The following is a 21,942-nucleotide window of genomic DNA, read 5'->3' as shown; positions in this document are numbered from 1 at the left end:
CAATGTCTTCCAAAGCACTGTAATATAGTACATATATTTAACACATCATTTTCAGTTTACAAATATTTGTTGACAGGAATGACAAATATAATGTGCATGCGAGGGTGAGGAGCTGGAATGAAACATTCTGTCTCCACTTGAAATAATCTCCTTGTAATCCAAACAAACACACACCTGCAAATTCCTCGCAAGTCAGCCAGCTGAAGCTCAGAGGATGACTCGTGTTGCGCTTGGCTGCATCGCTTGCTAAGGTAGGCCTGTGTGGACATGGCGTTTCGTGCAATGCCATGGGATGTTGAATAGCTGGGAGTAGCAATGTTGCAATGCAGCAGTTTTGAGGACTTTGTTCTTTCCAAGCAACTGAAAAAGATCTGCCAGCAGAGTTATTTAAAAAAAAAAAAAAAAAAAGATAAATACAGTTCAACTTGAGCTGGGGAGGAGGGAGAATTTAAACACAACTGCAGGCCTGGATGTGATGTTTACTGCTTGACTGAAGTTCTCAGGGTCTCTTTAATAATTGTGTGTCAAATTCTGGCTGGCAGCCCTTACTCAGGAAACACTCCTCATGAGATCAGCACAGGTTTTGACCATAAACCGCAAGTATCGTATGTTAATAATATCAAATGTTTGACAGTTAGACAGCCAGCTTCCAATATGTGCCTAGCTGGAATTTCTGCATGGAAGAGGAACTGCGGAAGAAACCACAATATATGATACCAAAAATCGCTACTGCGTGCAGAGCCCCATGCATATGGAAATGTATAACTCAAAAACATTACAGTAAAGACTAAGAAAGGGCTCATAGTTCTATATCTTTGTCCTTTTCCATTATAATTTGAATATACTTACTCAGTTTCAAAGGATAATAGTAGTCTGTAATTATTCTTTAAAATGACACATATTTTTAGTAGGTTTGAATTATTCAGAACATCAGAATGGTTTGAGGACACGTTGTTCAGTGAGCAGGCATGTCAGCGCCGGCTGTTCGGGTAAGAGCGGGGTGGAAGCAACCTTTGTCACTGCTGTCTGCGGGGTGCAGAGCTGGACCAGGACAGGCAGGCACAGCCATATTGCACAGCAGGAACCAGTAGTCTGTCACTGGGACTTTAGAGGGGCCACAAAATCCCAACCATCATGAGTCTGGTTCTCTGACTAATAGTTCAGTCTGGGTGGCCAGCAGTCGTGAAGTACGTACTCCATATCCAAGTGTTGGAGAGCACGTTGAACCTGCATTTCACTTTAAAAAAAAGGAACAGATTTAAACTCGTGCTAATTTTTGCATTGAGTCAATGAGGACTAAGATTTTACCATGCTTTTTATCAGAATGACACTGTGTAGATCAGGACATAGTCATTGCCTCCTCAAATATGTTCTTTGATTTCTTTGGTGGAGTTATGCTCTTCAAAGAAAGGGAAGAGGGAAGATGGTGTTGTCATTGGTACTTTTTGCTGGAAATGAGCTCAAACCTAGACTGAAGCTTGGAGCTGGTGCTCTACTCAGTCCTTTTTCTTCAGAAGCATATAGAAGAGTAGAAAACACTTTTTTTCCCTTCACTTTTCTGATGTTTAATTTTGTTCCTATGGTGACAGGTGCTTTGTAAATATCTGAGAGAGATGCTCTGTGCTGTGAGGAGAAATAGTTTCAAAATGTACAAGATTCAGAAAGGAGTCCTGCTCTTTTTGTCCCTTCTCCTCAGACACAATAGATCTCAGAAATTAATTCCAAGTTTATAAGGAACATATACATGTCAATCTTAATTGCATTTTCTGTGTTACCTCTGACTGGATTTGAAAGTCCTAGTCAGAGGATTGTATTAAAGAAAACAAGATCTAGCCAAGCAAAATTGAGGTTCGAAATTTGATCTTGCCTGCATGGTGAAAAAAAAAATCCAAAACAAACAAAAAAGGCATAAGACTCTAACAAAAAAAAAAAAAAAAGAAGAATCCAGTACCTTTTCCCTAAATGGAATACTGTTATATCTGTATTTTGGAACTGGAGTAAATATGTTATCCTTCGCTTCTGTTCCTGCAACAAGGGTGCGTAAGACACGGGGACAAAGAGCAAATCCGCTCCAGTTGTCTAATTGGACAGAGTTCTTGCTGAATGCCAGCCTGACCTAAATGGAACTGAAGGATTTTCACCAACCTTTCATCCTTTTGTATTTTCTAAGGTTAATCTTCCTTCCTTTGTATTGCTTTCACTAGGCTGCAGCTGAGAGAACAGGGGGTACAGCTGAACATGGAGCATCTTTCCAGGTCCAGCTGATAAGGAGGCGGTTTGCTTGAGGCTAAGCTAAACAATTTATTAATAATAAATGTTTTTCAATTAATTTTATCTTTTCTCTTGCACACCAGTTTTTATAAATATATTCCTTGTCTAATGTCATTTGGTGAATGCTTCAAGAGAAAATAAAGTAACCGCCTTTGTATTGCTTGAAAACTGTCACTTCAAGGCTATTTGCCACTTGTTCCGGCATCGCTGCTGCAAATAATAAGCAGATGGGCTTGTCAGGACCACTCTAAAGTTGTCCCCTGAAGGGGACAGAGCAGCAAGTAGTATCTGCTTTGGAAGTGAGCTTTTGAGTTTTGGTCACTACAGCCAAGCTGGTTCTAGTTTTCTTTACAACTCCAAACTCATGATAGATGATGCACCCATCCTGTTGTATTTTACATGTATATGGCAGCACGCAATGCAACTAGAGCAAAAGTTAGAGCAGGGCTGTGTTTTGCTAAAATGCTCTAGATCACGTCGCAGCCCACCAGTACAATCAGATCTGCTTCAGAGAGGCAGATCGTCAAGAGAAGAGAGATCTGAGGATCCTCAACCTTCATCCAAAAGAGCTGCATGATATATGAAACTTCCATGGAGGGGTCTGCAACATTCACAAAATATTCAGAGCATCATTTAGCAGCAGGCTTGCTTTATGTGCGATAGGTTGTTTTATACCTGTTAAACAGATGTAATAACAAATAGCAACAGAAAAAGAAAAAGCCTGGAAATATGATGCAGCCAATCCTGGTTTGCTATGTTGGTCCATGGATTTCCCCCATTATCTGCTCAGTTCTGCAGATCAGAGGTTTTGCTACTTCCTCCCAGTTGCCATTCCTCAGATTAAACGCCTGAGCTCTGTGACATATGGCTGCTCCGATCGCAGTGTATCTCGGCTTGTTTCCAATGCACTATAACTCCAATTTACCAGAATGGCACTTACAGATGTCCAGTTAAAATGTCCCATTTTATCAGGGAAAATGCTTTCCCAATGGTACTGTTTGCCACTGAATAGAGTTCAAGAATCATTTTGTCTGTTATGGCTTTTATTTTCATAAAGAATGCAGACATGAAATACTTAATGCGATGGCCTAATTAATGCAAATATGCCAAAAACCTTTATTTTCCAGAGAAAATTATATTACAATGTTACATTTCCACATTTCGTGGCTGCATATTTTATATACTGTAACCATGGTTACTGTGTCATTAAAGTCTATTCAGAGGGAGTTGGGCATGGCATAGAGCTATCAGAGAGAATGATTGCTTTTGTAAATTTAAAAGAAGCTCTGCAGCTAATTAGTGTGAGTTTGTGTAAATTGGACCAATGGAGAGCATGACATTTGGAACAAATTATTGTAGAGTCTGAAGCAAATGGAGAACATTTTTGTTTGATTTAGGAACTTGCCTTCTGCATCACAAGCCTCTGAAACTTTTAATTGTGTAAGGCTGAAGCCACACACCAGCATACTGCTGATAGTGGGAATGCAGACAGCACTGGCTGAGAAGGGAAGTGAATGGTCTTAAATGGGAAGTACTGGTGATGGAAAGCTGTGGAAAGGCTGTGGAAAGGGCAGAGCATGCCTGGGCTGTTCTGATTTCACGTCTTTTGGAAATTTTAGAAGCAAATTCAGCTGCTTGGAAATTTTTCAAGCTGTCTCTTGCGTACCAGTTAAGTGTATGTTTCCTTCATGCAGTGCACTCTGTACATGGAGACGAGGGCGCTCTCTTCTTCCCTTCACTGCCTAGCACTGTAGTAGCAGATGCAAGGTAATGTCTTGCAGTGAAATGTTTCCTTAATCTTTTTCAAACACTGATATCCTCATCAGAGAACATCATATCCACAAACATGCACATGCCTAGCGGTCTTTATATTGCATAGGAAACTGAATGTGACAGCTGATTATCTTTCTACTTCGGCTGTTCCGAATCACTTTTCCAGCATGCCCCCCAAATTTTCAATAGCTGCATGATCTGTGGCATCCTTATATGTTAGTATTTCCCCTTCATCCCTGTACCTCTGTGCTGAGCAAATACAGTTGTGTGTTTTGTTTCACCAACCTTTGAAACTTCTGCATGGGCCACTGCCAGCGGCAGGTTTGAGTGACTGTACAGAAGTGAGGGTACGCGGGGTGATGGCTGCCACCAGCAAAGCAGTTAATGGCCTGTCCTTGTCTGGTCTCTGCCCATGTACTGCCACACACCTTCCATCTGCCAACAGCCAGGGGCAGTGATTGACAACTCTGCTTTTGGCAAATTTTCTGATTTTCATCTCTTACAATATTTGGCAGATACTAACAACTAAAAGCTAACTGCTCCTCATGGACTCAGAAAATCTCACACTGTCCTGATCCGAGCTGATGCTTACTTTGTATTGTGTTATTTGTGTACCACTGGGATATGGTGGGCATTTTGCCTTCTCCAGGGTCTCAGAGAATAAGCAGAAAATCAGCAGCATCTTCTCCAGGTGCTGGTAAGTGCGAACTGCGCCAGGCCCAGCAAAAACCTCCTGTCCCAATCACTCAGCTTCAGCATACTTTGAATCCTAACACAGGAGCTCTGAAAGGAACCACGCTGGCCCCAGCAGCTTCAGGGAACATACTTCCACAAATGATTGAAGCAAAAAACGTAGTATAAAATTTTGAGCACTCACTAACCATCCCTGTCTCTTCACTATTATCCAATTTGATCCTTAAAAGCGGTTCTGCACAGCTTGGCTCTCAGTACCAAGCATGACAGCCTTGGCCAGAGAAGATGCAAAATCTGGGTTTCCCATTGACCACTGACTGTTTGGCCAGTCACAGTCTGGTACAAGCAGCCCTCAGACAAACAGCTGCTAAAGCAGGGGGGAAAATAACCCTGCCAGTGCTAAAAACCACTTAGTCTTGCATAGTCTTTTTGTACAAGCACATCTGAAACAAATAATTAGGCTGTTTTGATTGCAGGGCTGTTAATTGAATAAATAGGACTGGTAACACAGCACAGGACTTTGTGCATGAGTCTGTCCTCCCTGACCTGATCACCAACAGAGTTGCAGTTTTGAGGTTGAGGCTCTCTGCCAACTTTTTCTCCACTAAATGTTCCTGCTTTTTTATTTCTGCATCTGTTCACTTGTCAAATTTATCTGCAGGATACCTGAACCCTTACCTAGGATAATACCCTGTCAGAAGGTAGGTAATGGCATGGTGTAGTATAACATTGTTATGTAGCAATTCTGTGATGAAACATCTAGGCACCGTGTCAGGAACATTGTATTTATCTTTTTGTGGTGTTTTTGCATCATTTTGGGAAAGGCCAAGTATGCTTGTGATGATGTGATGTTATCAGGGAACATTTCAACACATGTTTTGCACTCAGAGAGTTAATTCTGGGAGAGGCAAGGACTTTAACTCCAACATCACCAGGAGAAGGTGATCCTGCACCTCGTCATTTGTGATAGTTCAAGCAAAACCACCCTCCAACCTTGTTTGGAAAGTGTGGGCATCACCAATATGCTTAGGCTGAGCTCCATTTCGCTCTCTTGTATTGCTCCCTGGCAGAGTATTAACTACTCACCGGTAATTCAGTGTGGAAACACACTCCATCTCAGTTAAAAGCCGTAGAAGCATACAGGAGACACAAGAAAGGAGAAAAACTGCCCTCCTGGCAAAAACAGTAAGCACGTAATCCTCCACGTGATGGTGGCTTGCAGCAAGCACAATGCAACAAAACTCCAGAGCACTCCACTTGCTACCTCAGTCTGCTGCTTTTGTTCATGGCTTCTCCTAAATCCATGTCACATTCCCCATTAAGTTAATAAATGCTCATTTCAGAGAAGCCTTTCCATTTTTTTTTAACATTTCCAAAAATAAAGCATAACCAGAGGGTTCTTGTTATGTAACATAAATATTTTATTATCTTCCACATTACTGATTTGCAGAAGAAAATCTAGACGCACTTTTGGCCTCTTTCATTAGATAGCCTTGAAAAATATGATGCCATATTGCACAAGTTGTCCTTTTGCATAAGTGTGGAATATTGCATTACATGTACCTAACCCTTTGCCAAGTTGATGCTTGAAAAGACAGGAAAAATGAAAAGTCTACATCTTAGAACAACTCCTATTGCTTTTTGTATAAAATTAATTGTACCTGGCAATGTATTCTTTCTGCATCACAGGCACTATTTGTTTGATATTTCAACAACACAAAATTGTAATTTTTGCTAGATTCATCATTCTATATCATGGAGCTGTTAAAATTAAATTACAGATCCTGCAGGTCTTGGTCTATCCAGGCTAAGCACTGTGCCATGGAGAGCCTGCTGGGGTTTGCCAGGTTGCTGCACAGATGCAGCTCCTCGCATGGGACTCCCAGTGCTGGAGTATATGCAATTAACTACATTGCCAGTCGCTGGGCTAACTAACAGAGTGGGCATCTCCATGCTTTTATTAATTTGATGGTTCTTAGTTCCAGGCTCACCATGTAATTTGTGTATGAGTGTGCTTGTGCTTAAGGCAAGGTCATAGGCTAATATGGGAGGGCTGAGGGGAGGAGAAGGAGGAGGAACCCAGGCACACATGGTGCATTAGTATGGACCCAGGCTCTCATTCATGCAGTTCAGACAGGTTTGGTGCTGATGAGGGCATGTACATCACAGCCCAGCCTGCCAGCAGCTTTTCCGGTTTTCCTCCCCACTGGCAAACCATGTTTTTCAGCTTGTTCTTAACCTCAGCCTATAGAAATGACCTGTACATTAGTGGGCAAACTGCCATCTTTGCAAACATACCAGGCTTAATCAATACAAGCAAGTGTAACAAGCAGGACACCCTTACCCTTGGCTGCAAGAGACATATTTTCCAGGAATCAGAAACAGATAAAGCTACTGGATAGCCAGCTTCTCCCAGCATTATCTTCCTCAAATCTTCTCCAAGTATACTTCCGACAACTGCTTTATTTCTTTAGGATTTCCTATAGAATTGTACAGTAGACCTCTCCTGAGTGTCTGGGCCTCAGGAGACCTGTGCATTGGGCAGTCGCACAAAGTGCTCACACAACAGGCTGGACACGTCCATCAAGGGCTGCTGTGCATCCAGAAATCTTCAGTGCATCCACAGCATCAGCCTTCAGTACATGTGCTGCCAGGTCGACCTTCTCCAAAGGGTACAGGATATTTGGCATATGTGCTGTTTGGTCATACGCAAAAGGCTCAGGAGGTCTCAAACATCAGGGGCTAGACTGAGGAAAACCTGACTAGGTAATGCAGTAGTCCAGCCTGGGGCTTGCTACAGAAAGAGCCAGAGGGGAGGGGGTTATCACTGTGGAGTCAGCAACACCAAAGAAAAGGTACCAAGTTGTGTAAGAAAACATGCCTCTTATTAAAACACTTCACGTACATAACAGGGAATCACCCAACACAGTCCTTACTGTTCAAGCGCTACTTGAGGTTATGTCAGCCTGGCATAATGAAGCTCTCCATTTAGTAGATATCAGGACTATTTAAGGTTTGTGATAACATTTAGAGTTGACTTCATTTTTATTTGAATTACGTGCCAGAGATACCATTAATATTTTGGTATTCTTGCCAAAGAAAAGCTTTTAATATTTACAGACAGACTGTGAACATGCCAGCTGGCTGAGTTTGAGTTCTCTTCAAAACAAAATTATTAGAGTCATTTACGTAAGCCTCATTGACAGTTTACTTTAGCTTTTATTTCCAAGACATCAACATTAGCACCTATGATTTACTTTACAGTCTCCTGTGGGGAAAAGGAAAGCCCTCACCTCTGTATTCATATTAATTTTATATAAATCAGCCAGTAATCACTTGGATCTAAGAGCTGCATGCCATGTTTTAAACAAGATGCAGCTGAACTCCCAGGCACAAAGGCAGTAGTTTGGGACATCCAGGAAACGGTGACAATAGGCCACCAACCGCAAGCCAATACCCCACAAAGTTTTGGTCCATGTATTAGGCAATGCTAGGTTCCATGAAACATTCTCATTGGGAAATTTCATCTGTTCATACTAGATTCCTGCTTCTTTTCACAGAAGGATTAAATGACATGGCGTAGCTTCTTTTCTTCTGCTCCTTTTCACCAGCTTTTAGCTCCAAGCTTGCTCCTTCTTTAGGCTTTTCAGAAAACCACACATTTAGCCCTGACTCTGTGCCTGGGCTTCCTCACCTGTGCTGTGTCACTTTGTGTTTTTTTTTCTTCTACTCCTCACTTTACTTAAGACAATTCTCCTGCAAAACCACCAACACACATGCTCATATTTTGAGTGGATCTTGGTTTTGAATGGTGGCACCAGCTTGTGTGGATTCTGCTAATGTTGGTCCAAAAAACTGTCTGTCACTTACGACAGCTTTAAGAAATGAAACTGCTGTTTTGCTCTACCTGCAATACCATCACATTTAACACAATTGTTATAAATTAGAATGAAATAATTATTTTACTTATTTGTTTGCAAACTACCATGCATGATGCTGCTTTAAGAATGGAGTCATGGGCAGGCAGGAGGAAGGTGGTTCTTCCTTGTGCCTGGCAGCTACCCAGAGGTGAAGCCAACCTTCCTCAGGGTGATGGTGCCGCATGGTGAATGGCGGAATGGCGGAGATGGTCCAGTGGGAGAATTCTCCAGACCACATGGTCTTTTGGTGGATTTCCTTCTCTGGATCTTCATGGTGCTCTAGATGACTAGTTCCCACTTTGTTTCTGCAGCAGGATTATATATTATACACAGCAAATATAGTGCCATGAGGTCCAGCCAATCTCACGGGAGTTTGGCCAAGTGTCCCTCCCAGTTGGGAACCTATTCATGCTGCCAGCTGAGCTGAGGTGCCCACATTGCCATTAGCAACTCCTTAGCTGCAGCTGGGCATAAGGAGGCTTTAACTCCTTTTCACCAGGAAGTGAAGGATTGTGTAAGGGGTGTGGGTTGAGCTCACACTTAGGATGTCAGTGCTGCTTTCAACAGAGCACAAATAACTGACCCACCTCCAAGAACAGCACAGTGATATAGGCAGGTTGCATCTTTCCTGGGTTATGAGGAGGCTAATGCTGGTTAGAGCAGCCCAGAAGCAACACTGAGATCTGTCCCATAGTCTCTGCCTAAACCTTTCCAGGGTACAACATAACCAGGATACATTTGTAGAACAAAGTGCTATCGAGCAACCTCTGCTCCTTGGGCTCCTGCAAAGGTGGGTCTGAGCTGGCAGACTTCAGTCCCCAGAATGGGGAGAAATCCCTTGATGACCACAGTGAAGAGATACTTGTATCTTTAGAGATGGGAAGGGCATTGGTGGACAAAGTAATACAAAGAGAAGGGAAGAGTTAAATCATAGAATCATAGAATTGTTAAGGTTGGAAAAGACCCTTATGATCATCGAGTCCAACTGCTAACCTATCACTGCCAAGTCCACCACTAAACCATATCCTCAAGCACCATGTCTACCCTTCTTTTAAATACCTCCAGGGATGGAGGCTCAACCACCTCCCTGGGCAGCCTGTTCCAATGCCTGACAACCCTTTCTGTGAAGAAGTTTTTCCTAATGTCCAACCTAAACTTCCCCTGGTGGAGCTTGAGGCCATTTCCTCTCGTCCTATCTCTTGTTACTAGGGAGAAGAGACCAACACCCACCTCACTACAGCCTCCTTTCAGATAGGTGTAGAGAGCGATAAGGTCTCCCCTCAGCTTACTCTTCTCCAGGCTAAACAACCCCAGATCCTTCAGCCGCTCCTCATCAGACTTGTTCTCCAGACCCTTCCCCAGCCCTGTTGCCCTTCTCTGGACACGCTCCAGCACCTCAATGTCCTTCTTGTAGTGAGGGGCCCAAAACTGAACACAGTACTCAAGGTGGGGCCTCACCAGTGCCGAGTACAGGGGCTCCTGCTGGCCACACTATTGCTGATACAAGCCAGGATGCTGTTGGCCTTCTTAGCCACCTGGGCACACTGCTGGCTCATGTTCAGCCACCTGTCAACCAACACCCCCAGGTCCTTCTCTGCCGGGCAGCTCTCCAGCCACTCCTCCCCAAGCCTGTAGCGTTGCATCGGGTTGTGACCAAAGCGCAGGACACAACACTGAGCCTTGTTGAATTCCATACAGTTGGCCTTGGATAATGGATCCAGCCTGTCCTGATCCCTCTGTAGGGCCTTCCTACCCTCCAGCAGATCAACACTGCCACCCAACTTGGTGTCATCTGCAAACTTACTGAGGGTTTACTTGATCCCTTCAGCCAGAACATTGATAAAGACATTAAACAGAACTGGCCCCAACACTGAGCCCTGGGGAACACCCCTTGTGACCAGCTGACATCTGAATTTAACTTCATTCACCACAACTCTTTGGGCTCAGCCATCCAGCCAGTTTCTTATCCAGCAAAGAGTATGCCCATCCAAGCCATGAGCAGCCAGCTTCTCCAGGAGAATGCTGTGGGAGACAGCGTCAAAGGCCTTACTAAAGTCCAAGTAGACAACATTCACAGCCTTTCCCTCATCCACTAAGTGGGTCACCTTGTCATAGAAGGAGATCAGGTTAATAAAGCAGGACCTCCCTTTCATAGACCCATGCTGGCTGAGCCCGATCCCCTGGTTGTCCCGCATGTGCCGCGTAATGGCATTCAAGATTATCTGCTCCATGACCTTTCCTGGCACCGAGGTCAGGCTGACAGGCCTGTAGTTCCCTGGATCCTCCTTCTGACCCTTCTTGTAGCGGGTCGTCACATTCACTAGTTTCCAGTCATCTGGGACCTCCCCGGTTGACCAGGACTGCTGATAAATGATGGAGAGTGGCTCAGCGAGCTCCTCTGCCAGCTCCCTCAGTATCCTCGGGTGGATCCCATCCAGCCGCATGGACTTGTGAACATCCAGGTGAAGGAGCAGGTTGGTGACTGCCACCTCTTCAACAAGTGGGACTTCATTCTGCATACTATCTCCATCTCCCAGCACAGGGGCCTGACAACCCCGAGGATGACCAGTCTGACTATTAAAGACTGAGGCAAAGAAGGCATTAAGTACCTCAGCCTTCTCCTCATCTTCTGCGGCAAGGTTACCTTCCGCATCCAACAAAGGAGGGAGATTCTCCCTGGCCCTCCTTTTGCCACTGATGTATTTATAAAAACATTTTTTATTATCTTTAATAGTGGTGGCCAGTTTAAGTTCTAGCTGGGCCTTCGCGTTCCTAATCTTTTCCCTGCATAACCTCACAACATCCTTGTAGTCCTCCTGAGTCACCTGCCCCTTCTTCCAAAGGTGGCAAGCTCTCCTTTTATTCTTGAGTTCCAGCCAAAGCTCACTATTCAGCCAAGCTAGTCTTCTCCCCCGCCTGCTCGACTTACGGCACATGGGGATGGCCTGCTCCTGCGCCTTTGAGATTTCCTTCTTTAATAACATCTAGCCATCCTGGTCTCCTTTGCCGTTCAGGACTGCCTCCCAAGGGACTCTGTTAACCAGACTCCTTAACAATCCAAAGTCTGTCCTTCTGAAGTTCAGGGTAGCGGTTTTGCTGACCCTCTTCCTTACTTCTCCAAGAATCAAGAACTCTATCATGTCACGGTTGCTGAGCCCAAGGCAGCCTCCAGCCACCACATCACCCACCAGGCCTTCTCTGTTTGTAAACAGCAGGTCCAGTGGGGCATCTCCCCTGGTTGGCTTGCTTACCAGCTGCGTCAGGAATTTATCTCCCACACACTCCAGGAACGTCTGAGACTGCTTCCTCTCTGCTGTGTTGTATTTCCAGCAGATATCTGCTAAGTTGAAGTATCCCATGAGAACTAGGGCTAGAGATTGTGAGACTTCAGCCAACTGCTTGTAGAGTACTATGAGGCTATGCCCACAGACAGAGGTAGAACAAGTCTTAGGAGAGCCATGTTCTTCACATCTCAGAGCCTACAGCCTACGCAAGCCCCTTGATGACCACCTCTAAGGAGCACAGGACAGTCTCAGCTCTGGTACCAAAAGCACGTTAGCCCTTTGGGCTCCCTGACACATGCAGATAATTTTGAATTCCAACTCTTTTTGGAACAGGCATGCCATAGTGGCCCCCTAGCTATTTCCTTTCTTATCTTCCTCAAGAAAAGAAGTGGATCTGAAGATCCCTTCATTCCCACATGGAGGAGGACTCCGAGAGCTGCTGCAATTCTGATGACAACTTTTAGGACCTTTCTCTACAAAGAGTACTCCTTACTCTATGTATGTTGCTGAAAGTTCAGGGTACTGTGTACCTTAGTACCACTGTTGAAAGGTCAGATCTCTTAAAATACAAAGGCATATATTTAGGGCATTAATTCATACTTCTTCATTCCTGTTTGCACTGGCAACTCCAAAAAAGAAACACTGATTGAGCCGCCCAACTTAGTGAGTGAAAAAAAATAGTTGTGTTCCTTTAGCCTCACAAAATCTTTTGAATGTGTGTCTAGAATGACTTGTAAAGACTCTAAACAGAGTTTCTTTGCCACAGAGCAACTAATATTGCTGATGCCTCGTGGAAATATCTGGAAATTCTATTAAAGGAAGAAAAGAAAAGGTGGAGGAGGAAGCTGTATATGAAAACATTCTTTCCCTGATCCATATCTGAATGTTCCCCTTCAACAAGCTCTCAAGTCTGCACTTGAACTGTGCATCAAAGAAGCAGCCAATGTGTATTCTCTTGTCAAGCTCATTCCAAACTGATGCATAACAGCCGTGTACTAGTCAAGGTCATTTCAAAGGTGTTTACTTTGACTGCAAACTAAATTCGTCTCTCTTCACTCAGAGAAAAAATCAGTAATATTTATAAACCAAACATCGTAAAGCAAAGGTCTGACTTGAAACTGATGCTCATGTTGGAGCTGGGAGCATGAAACAGCTGCATAACAGTGATATTTCCCTGGAGATGTGGACCATGACTATGCAAGGAAGGTCAAGTTCAGTGGCAAGGCCTTGGGAAATGTCTTTGGGGCAAGCTAGTGATACCTCCTAGGTGAATAATTGACCCTCTTCAAGGGCTGCCCTGCCTCCCCATGGGTGGCACTCAGTGCCTGGCCTGACACCTTCACCCGTCTCTTCAGGCCTGGCTTCATGTCACTGCCCATAAGCAGACCCATCAATGGCAGCTTCCTAGAAGAGAGAGTCCTGACACAGCCTGTTGCCAACACAAATGAGATCTGAAGCAGCCTAAAATCAGTCTTGAATGTAGTCTTTCTCAAGCTGGATCTGAGAAGGCACTCAGCTTTGGCATCCCCCAAGAGCAGCCAGCTTCAGGTCTAGCATGTCTAGAACAGGTACTAGAGCACCTCAGTTTCTTAGGAGGTGCAGATTTGTTCCATGCTTCTGACACAGTATACAAAAGGTGTCTTACAATCCCTGGTGGCTATTAGGTGGTCAAAGGGTATGCACCACGTCCCTACAGGTTGAAAAGACTCAGGGGTATGAAAATGAGAGGGTACAGAGACTGGTGCAGGCAACTGGCTAGACAGTAGACCAACTTCCACCAGTACCAGTACATATTATGCACCTAATCAGGGGCAAACACAAAACTGCTGTTTTATCTGAACCTGTTTTGGTCCTGTGTATTTGCTTTATTTTCTTTTGTCCTTGTGAGCCACGTAATATGAATTTTACTTTGTGCAGTCCTGTTGAATTTTTAGCATGCATTTACAGTGTTACCAGGACGGTGTGAGTGGCTCCTTTAGCAGGCAAATATTTTTCCAAATTGCTTGAACTTTCATCTACTGTTTCTGTGATGATAGAGATAATGAATTAACCACAGAATAGCACACCCTGTGTAAATAAGGACAGTCATCTTCAAATCATTGCATGTGTCCCACATTATAACATTTTTATGTTTTGCAACATGAAAACAAAACAGTATCTAACTTACCCTAATGTTGCTAATGGAAGACAAAATGAGTTCTTTGTAGTTAACTACCAGGTTCTTGACATTTCTGACCAAATACAGTACAGGATTTAATTTCCACTGTGGTACTGCAGCTGCTAGCATTTGCCTGTGTCTAATCAAGCAATAAGTTAACCTTGAATGCCAAACACAAAATCTATGAACTAAAAGCTAGAACTAACTTGATTCCCTGAAGGTCACAGAATTTAAACAGAATGGAGCAAACCCACCTGAAAATAAAACATTCTGCATTATTCCAGGCGTATAGCCATATGTCTTTGATACAGGGTTTTCAAACTGCTTATTAACCCTTTCCAGAAAATTGTTTTAAGTAGTAAAAGCTTTGAGTCAAATCTGGCTGTGCTTATTCAGGGTTTAATCAAGCCAGGCCAGCACCCTGGGGCAAGGATGTCATTGGACCTGTGCAGCAGGGAAGAAGAGAAACAAGAGTCTTTTCTCCTCCCTTGCATGAGCACAGAGGTTAATGTAATCCAATTGCTTGTGCTCCAGTAAATGGCAAAGAGGAGGCAGAAAAGAGCCAGCTCTGCAGCACAGGGAGGTGAGAGCAGATTCCCCTTGACCAGAGGGAGCACGAAGGCCCGGTGCATTGCATAGATGAAGCATCATGCTCACTGGGTTTGCTCCATGCCTATGGGAAGAGCTCACCTCTCCTCCTTCCCACTCTGCCCACAACAGTACTTACAGCCACAGCCCATCATCCCATGCACAGCAGTGGGAATTCTGACTGAGAAAAGATTGCTGACTCAGGTCTTTTGAGATTCACAGGATAAGATTCAAAGGATATATTTAGCTGCACTGTCATTCCTTTTTCCAGAACCTCATTTCCAGACCACATATTTACTGTTCTTCTTCATAAAAATTTGAGGACATTTGAGATCCTGCACTCTGGTTTGCAGGGACTTACTATGTTACCAGCATATATCCTTTAATTACAGAGCATTTAACACTCAGCCACTGATAACACATTACAGGGTCCAGGTTCAGCTCTAGGCAATGACATCTGCATCTAAATTTAGGTGTCTGATCTCCCATTTTAATCAATGGAGCTCTGGGGCTCACTCCAGGTGCCTGAACATCAGGGTCCAGTGGTGTTCAGTGGATCATCTGAGACATCTGCATGGGGCTGGTGGATGTGACCCAAACTTGCACACCCTAAAGAAGCAGACAGGTTTTCTCTGGGCTTCAGAAATGGCACTGAACACTGCAGTGAGCCTCCCCCTGTCTTTCTCACAGGCAGTGCCGGAGGCTTCAGAGGAAAGCACCGTCTTTGTTAGGCAGCTGCTTCAATCTTCCACCTCTGCCGTGCTGAATGGGAGAGTGGAATTTCTCTCTTAACCTACTTAGCAATCAATTTAACACCCTCAAATATAATGTTTTGTGGCCCATTGAATTTCCTCCTTGGAGCTGTAACTTCTGGCCTTGCTTTTATTCTCAGGTAGAGTGTCTCATCTTTCACTGAAGCTTCCTGCACTACTTGTCACAATTCCGTCTTCCAGGCAGCTCAACAGTGAGCCTTGTGCTAAAAACGTAATCCCTGGGCTTTATTATAATGCTGTTATCGTAGGGGAAGTATGAAACCAGAGTCCAAGTTAATCAGAAGCGTGATAGGACCCTGGGCATTGGTGAGGGGTGGTGTCCATGTGTGAAGTAAATGGATCAACAGTTACAAATGAGACCGGGTCTCACAGACTGACTCAGTGCCTCCCATTCAGCATGTTCTTCTGTTTGTAATCTTCATTACTAGCCCCTCTACCTGGGAACACAATTGTACACACAGCACAGAGCTAATGGAAATATTTCACTGGAATTTTCCATTTTAAAATTGGTTTCATTTCTTATGCCTGATGATACTCTGTTTTGGTCAAATATTTTGGTTTTCAGAAGAAGATGCTTTTAATAAAAACAAGATTTTAGTTATTTAGACTGTTTTAATCTCCTCTGCATGCCACTTTTGGTTAGAGTCCACCTCTGCACAGTTCTTTCTGTATGTAAAATTCCTCAGATAATTGCTTTTATTTTTATATCCATAGAAAGAAATATTTTTTGGCAATCTGGATGCATAACATTGTTTTTTCTGATGACCTCAAATTTCTTATTGATGACAGTGGAAGACGCTAAAGAAAAATTTGTCTCTCTATGTATGTCAGTTACCACTTCAGAGACCGGAATACTCTGTCTCTCTATCTGTGCTAGCCATCTTACACAGGCAAGATGCCCCGCACGGTTTGTTCCATCCCCTACCTACCAGTGGTTACATGCCTAGTTTGGCCCTTTTAAGAAAAAAATGTCAATCTTTCAGACAAAATGGGCCACACAAGAATGGGAAGTAATTTCCCAGTCATGCCTGAGACAGTCTTTTTCACTTAAAGTCACCGACATTAAGATAGGCATTTCTTTGGATATCCTTTCAAGAAGTACGCTGTGAACTGGGAGCGTGCTGGTGGCTTGCTGGTATGGTCATCATCTGGGAGAGTTTGTTTCTGGCAGAGGGAGGGAGCGTCAGGAAACCCAGTGGTGAATACTGACATCATAACCTGCCAAAGGGAAAAAATCACCTTATTATTAATTAGGAATTTACTATATGTGCAGCAGGGAAGTTATGTATTACCTGCAATTTTTTTCCACCCCATTTGATTTAGTATTATCCTTACAATATGTAATCTTTCTTTTAATGCTGCTAAACTCTTGGCCTCAATATTTTGTAAAAATCAGTTTCACAGCTTAATTATACATTGTGAAAGAGAAGAAATTAATTTTTACTCTTTCTTGTTTTGCTTAAGAGTGTTCCTTGCTGGCCTGAGTGTCCATGAACATTATAAAATAATCTCTTGAGCAACGATTTCTTAAAATTTATGCCAACACTTGTTACTTGCTGTCCTCCAAATTTCACCTCGGTGTTCATTAAAAAGTGTTCAGACACCAGTGTGTTGCAGCAGAGACAATGTACCACCTCCCCATGTAACATTGCTCTGCATCTGTTAAGATTTTTGAAATTATGTCTTCAGACAGCCTTGACTGAAGTGTTAATTGCTCAGACCCTGACTTCCTCAAATGCAGTTAAAATTATTCTTCCCCTAACCTTCCCACAACTATTGTAATAGTTATTCAGATTTTTAAAAAGAGGTTAGAGCAAAGATATGAGGTTAAACCAAAACCAAACAAGAATAGTGAGAAATCGGGTTGTCAGTGGCACTTTCTAACCTTTACCATCCAAGTACCACGTGGTTTGTGGCATAAACAAATTTTAATTGAGTGACAGGTTGTTATTTCAGTACTGAAAAATCCTCTCCCAGTTTGAGAGAGAAAATGCTCTGGTAACTCTTATTAAAATCAGTCTACAAACCATCAAGGCCAGAGGCCTTTTTTGATTGCGTTTTTAGAATAGCCATCTGGACTTCCTCTGGAGATTTGAGCTTGAGCATGGTCTCTATTTTTTATAGTCACTTTGCAAAAGCACACCCTGTCCAGAAAGTCCAAGACCTCAGGTGCAGCTGAGCTAATGAATTACATGCAGTGATGTGCTTTGAGGGGTCTCTTAGGAACCCCTTGTTAAAATTCTACCACCAGCCTAGAGGCGGGAAGGATAATATTCCTCCTCTACTGAGGTCCACTGGATTCCTGCTAAATCAGCCCTGTCAGAGCTGACTTAACACTCATGCTCCTAAAAACCATCTGAAGGAGAAATTGTTTTCCTCTCTACTTAGTACCTGCTCTACTTAGACTGGACCTGGAGCTTACCATGTGCAAATATCATTTATTTATTTTGTGATAGTCTGTTATTGACCAGTATTGGCAGCACAGTGCTTGCAGAGCAGAAGCGTGCAGAAGTCATTTGGGGATATTACTAATCATGTTAGCATCTGAAGCAGTCTCCCATTCCAGTGATTTCGTATTTGGAATAGCAAGGTAATAAATATTTTGTTAAGGGGATAATTAGCCAGAAGGTGGCCTCTTTTGTCAGTACGGGACTGATCCCAAGGAGCATTCACATCAAGGAAAAAATTCCCAAAGCCTGGAACAGGTGCCTGTAGACCCACAGAAAGACAGGAGTGGACCCGTGGAAACAGCATACCACAAGTAACACATTCCATGTCATCCTTATCACAGCAGATGCCTGTGCTTTTTAACCCATCACAAATATAAAACAATCAGAATTAGGTTAACCTCGATGCACAAGGTTAAACTGGCTTAATTTTTTTACACCGTTGCTCCATGCTGAAAGTCCATATGATGACATTAGTTGCAGATATGAGATTATATTGGCAACAGTGACTTTGTCTGAGCCCAGAAAGATCTTCAGAAACCTCCAATGTCTTCCTAAACTGGGGAGTCTCAAGCTGATTAGAGAGGTCTGATATATCCAAAAGACAAAGCATCACCACAGTGGGAAATGTCTCACCATTTTGATCCTCTGCACCAGGGAAGCTGGAAGGTAAGCCTGTATTTTTTTTTACTTTACATTTTCATGCCATGGTATCAAAGTCACTTTGAAACCACAATTCTCTCACTCTTGTTTTTTCCATTTTTTTCTCCCCTGTACTTTCAAGAGATGTTTTAGTTCTTCAGTCTTTCCCTTTCTGATGTTGTCAGGTCTCTTCTCAATAGTCTCCTGTCCTTTGAGTTCTGACAGGCTGAATCCCAGCTTCGGTTACCCAGGGATTAGTATTGCTAGCTAGACTGCCTCCATCACGTTTTGATGACCTGGAAGAAGGCATGGGCATACAGAGAATAAAACTTTCTGAAGATACAAAGCTGGCTGCAGGACTGTCAATACAAATGAGGAAATAACTATGCCCAGAAGGTGCCGAATAGAGTACCAGCCAAGGGAAGAGCAGAATTACAAGCAGGAAATTGAGCAAGAGCAATAATGCTGGGTTAAAACCTGGGGTAAGTAAACAGGTGGAAAGATCAGGAGATCTGGATGCAGATTGGTAAGGAAAACCCCATTCAGAGGGAGGAATTCAGAAAGCCGAGGGAGTTGCTTGGGCACTGGACACTTGGGCTGGGAAGAGCCCAGAATAGGATTGACAACATTGGAGAGAGGAGGAAGGAGGTGGAGAGACCACAAGCTAGCCAACAGGAACAACAACGAGAACACCATGTCCGACACAGCACTTCCTCTGTGGAATTAAACACCTCCCTCCTGCCCTGGGACAGAGTGCTGGCATCCGCGGCCAGAACTGCCGCCTGCATGTTGGCAGCTGCGGGTCCTGGGCATGGATGCTGGAACACACTGTTGGTTAACAAAATTTGTCCAAGCCAACCTGAAATCCAATATTTCTTTTTCATTTTTGCTCAGTAGAAAAACAATTCTATTTTTTTAAGGAAGTTGGTATTTTTACCATAAAATGCTTCCATTTTGCCAAGAAAATATTTGTTACTAGATCATTCCAGCTGGAAGTTCCCACCCTGCCAGGGCCCAAGTTGTTGTAACAAAATTGTATCTGCCAGGTTATAGATTTGTTAGGTCACAGTTACAAATAAATACAGATTTTTCTTGAGAATCAAATCTTCAGGCACAGTCCTTTCCTATGGTGCTTGACAATTTTCAGGTGGAAGATAAGAGTGAGTCATAACTCAGCTCTCGCTTGTATGACAGATACCTAGTTTTTAATATCTAGCTTAACCTAGGTTAGGGTGGACAACAAGGTACAACACATATTACTGTAACCTGGCTGGCTTTGCTTTCCATGAGTGTCCAGGTGTTGAGACACAGTAGGACTTTCCCAGAGAGCTGAGAATGTCTATATTGCTATATGACCAGGTCCTTCGTTGTGGTAAATCCATCTTGAATTAAAGCATACCCAAAATGAAGTCAGCAGGTTTTGTATGCTTGACTGGAGAAAATTGATGGTGGAGGCCAACACAGGTGAGAGCCCAGATTCATTGAGCAGTGAAGGGTGTGCACGAGGAGCAGACTCATGGATGCGAGGCGTGTTTCAAGAAATCTATTTCCCAAATTCCATAACACTAAAGGAACATTTGATCTAGTTGCATGAGTCTTTACAGTAAAATGTTGCAAATAATCGGCAGGTCACAGTTATTTTTCAGGTCTGTAGGTGAATATAGTGCTGCACAGCTTTGCGGGGCTTTGTGCATATTGTAGTTCACCATGTTTCCTGGGTCTTAGTTGCTGCTGTTTTTAATCAGTACCCCCACTGCTTGGCTGATGTGTCATGCTCTATACATATTGATTTAAAGCTATGTCATATCAAATAAAGGACAAAAAACTTCTTCAAGATCACATTTAATCAAACAAAACAAATTAGCTATAGGTTGGCTATTTTGGATAGGTAATAATATCACTGATATTTTTCCTTCACTATGGACATTAAAATAAATTCTATTTTTAAAGAATTTCCTCCAAACTGCTGCATTCATTATTGATTTTCTTTCTACAGTTGTTTAAACATCAATATTTTTCTAACCAACCACTTCATGAAAATGCAGTTTACCAGAAGTTATTTTTATCTTACTACTCTTAGGTAATTTATTTTATATCTCAATTGCATAGAAAGGTAAAGAGTTCAGGGAGAAGAAAAGGCAAACATCTGTGTTCTTGAATGTCTAACCTTTAAGATTTGAATTAGTTAAGATGTCTTTTACCTCTCTCTTTCATTTTGTCTTCTCTATTGATATGAACAACATAGACTGAGATTTACTGCAGGATATTTTGAAGTGAAGAACAAATAATGGGTGTTTGTTCAGGAGAAGACAATGTCCAAAATTCATTCTACAACAGTCAAATGTTAACAAAGGTATTTCTAAAATGGTTAGTTCCTGCCCTTCCACTGGCTTCAGACTAACCCTTTGCATAAATGGTTTGCTGTGTGTTCCTCTATATGGTGAAAACATTATTCCTGAAGAGCTTTTTCCTCTGTAGTCTGCAGTTACATATTGACATTTGGACTCACAATTCCTAATTAGCACAACTGATTTTCCTCTGGGAGTTAATATAAATTATAGCAGCAAAAAGAAGGAAGTACTGCTGCGTCTCAGCATTGCAGTCACTCTCACAGAGCTATCTTAGCAAAACTTTTAATTATGGACAAGCTGCCAGTTTGCTGAATGATTTCAAGTAGTCAAAAATGCAGAATGTTCAGCACTAGGATGGCTCCTTTCTCCCGGGTCACCCCCTCACCCTGGTAGGTGTTACCACCCAAAGCTGCCCCACCTCTGGGAGCTCCAGGCAAGGTCCACAACAGTTTGTGGTCAGCTTTATCAGAAGGTGTTCAAAGATGCAGTGCATCCAATCTAGGTTAAACTCTTTGAGTCAATGTATGTGCTGTGTGCATACAGGGACTCCTGGGAATCTGGATTAAGACAATTAGAAGGGTTCAAACACTACTATTTATAGCCATTCACAAGAAACTTGGTAGATTACACTAATACATAGACAAAAGGCAAGAAATGGAAGAGACAAACGATTCTGGGAGGAGTGAGGGTGCCAGAGCAGTGGCACAGGCTGCCCAGGGAGGCTGTGGAGTCCCTTCTCTGGTGACATTCAAACCCGCCTGGATGTGTTCCTGTGCCCCCTGCTCTGGGTGTCCCTGCTCAAGCAGAGGGGTTGGACAAGATCATCTCCAGAGGTCCCTTCCAAGCCCTGCCATTCTGTGATTCTGTGACTCTCTGAAACGTTTAAGCAGGACATAAAGCAGAAATGTCCTTGTCCCCATAGGACAATATTAAAAGGTCCTCAGTAATGAAGAAATTTGAATTAGTTGTTGGCACTGATGTTGAAAAAAGAAGCCTTGGTTTCCTGGAGGTCAGTGGCAGTTCTGTTACTTTCCTAAGGAGT

The 21,942-nt window shown here is 43.1% G+C and overlaps 1 long non-coding RNA gene across 1 annotated transcript; it reads right to left on the bottom strand.

Moving 5' to 3' along the window:
* Positions 1–14,047: 14,047 nt before the first annotated feature.
* On the bottom strand, positions 14,048–20,970 carry LOC135312285 (uncharacterized). The gene is made up of 2 exons (XR_010371851.1): positions 20,751–20,970; positions 14,048–16,678 (listed from the first exon to the last, which is right to left on the bottom strand). It is a non-coding gene; the product is annotated as an uncharacterized LOC135312285 (long non-coding RNA).
* Between the last annotated feature and the right edge of the window lie 972 nt (positions 20,971–21,942).

This window comes from Phalacrocorax carbo, chromosome 2, assembly GCF_963921805.1.
Source record: "Phalacrocorax carbo chromosome 2, bPhaCar2.1, whole genome shotgun sequence".
In the NCBI taxonomy this organism is placed as follows: Eukaryota; Metazoa; Chordata; class Aves; order Suliformes; family Phalacrocoracidae; genus Phalacrocorax; species Phalacrocorax carbo.
Note: the sequence above shows the minus strand (reverse complement) of the source record. Positions and strands in the feature narration are given on the sequence as shown.